The sequence below is a fragment of the Canis aureus genome, chromosome 6 (assembly GCF_053574225.1).
Source record: "Canis aureus isolate CA01 chromosome 6, VMU_Caureus_v.1.0, whole genome shotgun sequence".
Lineage (NCBI taxonomy): Eukaryota > Metazoa > Chordata > Mammalia > Carnivora > Canidae > Canis > Canis aureus.
This window is the reverse complement of record NC_135616.1, coordinates 1,795,707-1,801,441: the sequence shown is the minus strand read 5'-3', so window position 1 is coordinate 1,801,441 and position 5,735 is coordinate 1,795,707.

The window sequence follows — 5,735 nt, the reverse complement described above, 5'->3', positions numbered from 1 at the left end:
AAAAGGGCCAGCCAGCGTTCTACACACTCGGTCCTAAGAGGGAAACAGGTGTTAAAAAGCTGAATATTGGGGATCCCTGGGTGGCGCAGCGGTTTGGCGCCCGCCTTTGGCCCAGGGCACGATCCTGGAGACCTGGGATCGAGTCCCACGTCGGGCTCCCGGTGCATGGAGACTGCTCCCTCTGCCTGTGTCTCTGCCTCTCTCTCTCTCTCTCTCTCTGTCTGTCTGACTATCATAAATAAATAAAAATTAAAAAAAAAAAAGCTGAATATTCAAGGGCTGCCTGGGTAGCTCAGCAGTTGAGTATCTGCCTTCAGCTCAGGTCATGATCCTGGGGTCCTGGGATCAAGTCCCACATTGGGCTCCCTGCATGGAGCCTGCTTCTCCCTCTGCCTGTGTCTCTGCCTCTCTGTGTGTCTCTCAGGAATAAATAAATAAAATCTTAAAAAAAAAAAAAGCTGAATATCCAAACAGACATTTGCAGACAGTCCTTCACATCACAAAACAATTAATGACAGGACTTGGTTAAAAGATAACTCCTCTTGGACAGCTAAAATATAATTTTGCTTATATAGCATCAATGTATTCACAATTTCTTTTGTATAAACCTCACAAACTCACACAGGCTTGGATATAATACTATATTTGTGATATTTTTAAATTATCAGTATAAAACCTTGATTTAGTCAGAGTTGGTACCATTCTCTCTACCTTTTAGAGGAGGAAAACAAGCAAGACTGAGAGGTTCTAAGCAAAAAACAGACATTGGCTGTGTTCCACGCTGCCAGGCCAGGGCTGAGAGAGTCGAATTTCTCAAACTGCCCCAACCTCATTGTTACACCTCTACCTGCAGTATCTGCAGAAGACAGAGAGGAGGTTGCCAGGGGCTGGGGTGAGGGGGGAATGCAGGATTATTGTTCAAAGCTTGTACAATTTCTGTTAAGGATAATGACAAAGTTCTGGAAATAGATAGTAGGAATGTTAGCACAAAATCGCAAATGTACTTAATGCCTCTAGATTGTACACTTAAAATGGCTAAAAGAGTAAATTTTGTATGCGATGTATGTTTCACCACAATAAAAAGATTAAATTTAAAAAACATACCAGAAAACCAACCCATGACCCAAAGGTGATTTGGAAGATGCAGAGCAGTAGCTCCCTAGAGACGGCACCTGCCGGGTGGGTGCGCTACCACTGTGAGCCTTGTGAACCAGCGAGCCACCGTGGCAGCGGCTGAGTCTTTACCAACCCAGTAGGGGATCCCATAGGGACCAAAGAAAGATTTGGATTGAATTTCCTCACAGCCCAGTAGGCTGAGGAGATGGAATCGACATTAAGCTGTATATTAGTCATGACTCTTCCAAGAAACAGAACGAGAGAGAGAGAGAGAGAGAGAAGATTTATGGTAGGAGTTGGCTCACATAATTATGGAGGTCAAGAAGTCCCTAGGTCTGCCATCAGTAAGCTGGAGAACCAGCAAAGCTGCTGGTGAATGAAGTTCAAGGCCAGAGGCCTGAGAATCAGGGGTAAATGGTCTAAATCCCAATCTGAGCCCGGAGGCCTGAGAAGCAAGAGCGCTGATGTCCGAGGGCACGAGGAGCTGGCTGGCTCGGCTCCGGCAGAGTGAATTTCCCTCCCCCCATCTTTTGGTTCTCTTCAAGCTCTCATTAGGTTAAGTGATGCCCACCCAACACTGGTGAAGGTCTCTTCTTTCCTCAATCTCCCAATTCAGATGTCACCCTCTTCTGGAGGCACCCTCACAGGCACGCTCAGAAATAATGTTCTACTAGCTCTCGGGGCATCCCTTAGCCCAGTCCACAGCTGACCCACAAAACTAAAACAGACATTTTTTTTTTTTTTAAAGAAATGCAGAACTATGCCATTGCTTGCAGACTGGAATTGATGACTTGGGTCTTCCCAGTTATAGCAGACCTAGAGGTAGTTATCATGATGAGGTGGGGTTTGAGCTCACTTTGAGAATAAGAGAAAGGGCTTGGGAGAACTAAGAGCGGAACTAGAGGACAGAATGAGCAAGCACGTGACAGCCCAGGTGAGTGAAAGTTGGTGGGACGGATGGTGAAGAAATGGGCTTGGCTGGAATGTATGGTCCAAATTAGGGTGGAAAAAGGAACCCACTGCTGGTGTATCTCCTCCTCGTTATCAAATCACATCTGTCACTGAACACATCCACATATAAGCTTCCGGGCTGTGGGTCACAGAGCGAAGAGAGAAGTGAAATGAAATGCAAGATCCATGCCTTCTTGAGCTCATTAGGTCAGTTATTTACACGTGGAGATACACACTCAAGAAGGAGTGCAAATGAGTGACATGGGCTATCGAAGTGTACTTCTTGTACAGCTTCTTCGTCCCTTGTTATGCTCTAGGGAGATGGAGGTGAATGATGCCAAGTGCCATTCCTGAGAAATGCAGAGAAGTCACTTCCCGTTGAGAAAGATTTCCCAGAATGGACCTAGATGGGCCGGTAGACTTTGATACATATCTAAGGAGGAAGCAGGAATTATTCCACACCAGTGGTGCAATTGCCGTGTCCAGGGGAGCTGGAAGTGAGGTCCGCAGAGGGGGTTGGTCTGAGAATATCTGAGGCGAGGGGAAAGAGGCAGATAGTTGGAAGTTTGGAAGAACAGAACGGTTTGGAAGCTGATAATGAAGTGTCCTGGATGGCACCCCCAACACCCTGGACTTCAGGCTGCGGGCATCTGGAGCTACTGGGGCTCCCTGATCTGTGGTGGGGCTCTGAACGTCACCCACACAAGCTCCTTCTGCCTTCAAGCTGAGTGGCAAAATAGGCCAAGGGGGCTCGGTGTTTTCATGTGGGGAATGTGTCCCAGGAGAGATCATTTGTGGTCTACTCATTGGTGCCCACCTGCGAGTAACTGTTCTCCCAGAGTACCTGCTGGCTGTGGACAGTCACCAGAGCCCCGGGGAGCCCTTCAGCCCTTCCCAGCATGACCTGGAGGCCTGGAGGGGCCCACCTGTTCTTGAATAGCGGATCCTCCGCATTCCTTGTTTCTCTCAGTCAGACTGGAAGAGACAACAGAGGGTCCCTGTCGAATTAATCTCTGTTTCCCACTGCCAGCCGAAAAGGGATGAGGAGTCCCTGAAGCCCACTGCAAAGCCTAAGTGCCCTCCCCGAGCCCCAGCAGTGCTCAGACAGAGGCAGGGCCGGCCAGGCCTGCTTGACCACAGACTTAGCTGTAGGATGCCCAGAATGTGTCTCCAGGTGCCTGAGGCAGGTTTGTGTGTGTCACGTTGGTCTCCTGGGTACAGGGTGTTGGGTAACCCACGTCTAATGCCCCAGTCCAGCAAGCAGCCAAGGGATTGTGACAGGCTTTGCCCCTAGGGTGCTGACAAGCAAATCTCCTTGTGGGGTCATTGTTCCCATGAGCCTTGTTGTCATGAACACGTTGTACCACATGCTCCCTCTTCTCACAGACAGTTCCGTACAGCTGAAATCAAACACCAAAGCTATGTGGCTAAGTTTTCACCAATACCTAGGTTCCCAGTAAATGTATGTCAATTTAATGGTGAAGGGGTCACCAAAGTCTAATCCAAGTCTCCGTAGCACTTGGAGTGAGGAGGAGCTTATCCATCCTTTTCCCTCAGGGGGGTGGTAATGGTGGTAGAGGCGGCAGGTTTGATGTGGGAAAAGAGAAGGCATGGATGTGCTACATCAGAATCTCTGGGATGTTAGTAATCGGCCATGAATATTCCCTAAAATGCCCCAGATGAAGTCAAAGATTGAGAAGCAACTGCCCCCAAGAAGGGAAGCATGAGAAGGAGCATTTTTTCAAAAGAATCATGGGAATAAACCAACGCACAGCTTCTCTAGAAGCCCCTGCTAGATATTCATGGCCACCGGGACCCTCGCCTCATCCCATCAGCCAACATTCCCCACACCCTCCTCCCACATCACAGTGTGGGTCTTTACCATCCCTGTTGCCACTGATCGCCTTTCCCTTAGAAATTCCTTCCAGCCCCAGTTAAGAAAAACACATGAGTACCACCTTCCAGACCCTGCTGTCTCTCACTCTGCATATTCTGGAATCCCTCCCAAAGCTGGAAGAAGTACAAAGAGTTGGGTGAGGTTTTTTTTCCCCCCACAAGCAAGCAGGTGTTCAGATATGGGCAAAAGAGGAGCATAGTCGGTGTGTGACTTCTGGATGCTGGGGTGAGCAGTCAGGCCGGGCTGCCGTCCTGCCGGGGTGCCAGGCACTTGGAGCCTTCAAATGCAAATGTCCCCTGTGGCAGCCCTGGCCTCTTCCTGCAGGGGTGGCAGCTGCCCTGGGAGGAAGGATGAGATTTAAATTGGTAATAAAGCGCTGTACCAAATTGGACTTTGACCTTGTTCAGAATTCCACTGGCCCATGTTCCTTGACCTGCCACCCCTCTTTCTGCCCAATTGTTCCCTTGAGTAGCGACCTGTTCTCTGAGCCAGTCAGGCAGGCTGTCACCAGCTGCTGCTTCTCTGGCCGCCTTCCACCTGGCGAGCCGGGAAGCCTTGGAAATCAAACAGCTTTGCCTTTCCAGTCTCTCTCGCTGCCTCTGAGCCTGGAACGAGGCAAGCGTGGTCTGGCTGAGGCCTCCGGCCCGGCTGGGCTTGCCTGTGGGGCCTGGGAAGAAGCGGGTGCAGCCCCAGCAGGCTACCCTCACACATTCTTCGTTACCAGAGCGATTCCCTGATGAGGCCTGGAATGGCCAGCGTGGGCCCATCTGCCTGCTACATCCACAGGAGCCTCACAGAGCCGACATTTATTTTCTCCCGCTACCCCCACTGCCCAGCACCCCTCCCACTCGCTGCCAAACGCCAAGGTCCTTCTGCCTTGTACCCTCTGCCTGGAAGGTCTTCCACATCTCTTCTTCCTGTCGAAATTCTGCTCTTCCCTCCATGGCCCCCGCAGAGCCTCCTCTCCCCTGCAGCCCTACTGCCCCTCTTCTCTAACCTCCCCAATCCGTGACTCAAATCGAGTTTGGGAGGGACTGAGTTACATGCCAATGTGCCTTGTTGTCCAACTGTCTCAAGCCTCACAGCCCCAGTAGAATGGTAAGTTCCGGGGACTGCGTGTTACCTAGAATTGTCCTGGATAGCTCTCCTGGGAATGAATCAATGGAAGGACACGAGAACAAGGATATGGATTGCTTTGGGCAGAGCCATGTTTTCTTCACACACCCAGAATTCTTTCCAACAAGGGAGCCTTCTTTCCATTGACCAAGCCACTAATGGAAACAGTTTACAGTGCCTTCCAGAGCACAGGGAAACTAGGAGTGTGTCCACAGGAAGAGTCAGCTACCAGAACAGCTGGACTTGCATCAGCGTGCAGGGTGCTAGTGAGCACTTGGGAGCATGTTCCCTGCCCTCTCTGATCTAATTGGGATGAAAAAACATGCTCATGGGAAGCTTCGGCTTCTGGCTGTGCCCTTGTATGTAAGGGCTTTAACAGGGTACAGAGAGGAACTCAGATTGTCCTAATCAGAGAGCTTGTAAAGGATATAGAAAATAGGCCTGTTGAGTGGAGGCAGGGAGGAGGCTAGGTCCAAGGGAGGCAGGGAAGACCCTTCTTCTCTAGCCAGACTCCATCTGTCCATGGCTGCTTCCCCACCTAGGTTAGCAGGAGCCAAAGGATGGGCCGGGATGAGGGACACCATTGGGGGTTGGGAGGAGGATGGGTGGTTAACTCAGAGGTTAATCTGAGAGGTGACATCTTGAGCCAGGTCAC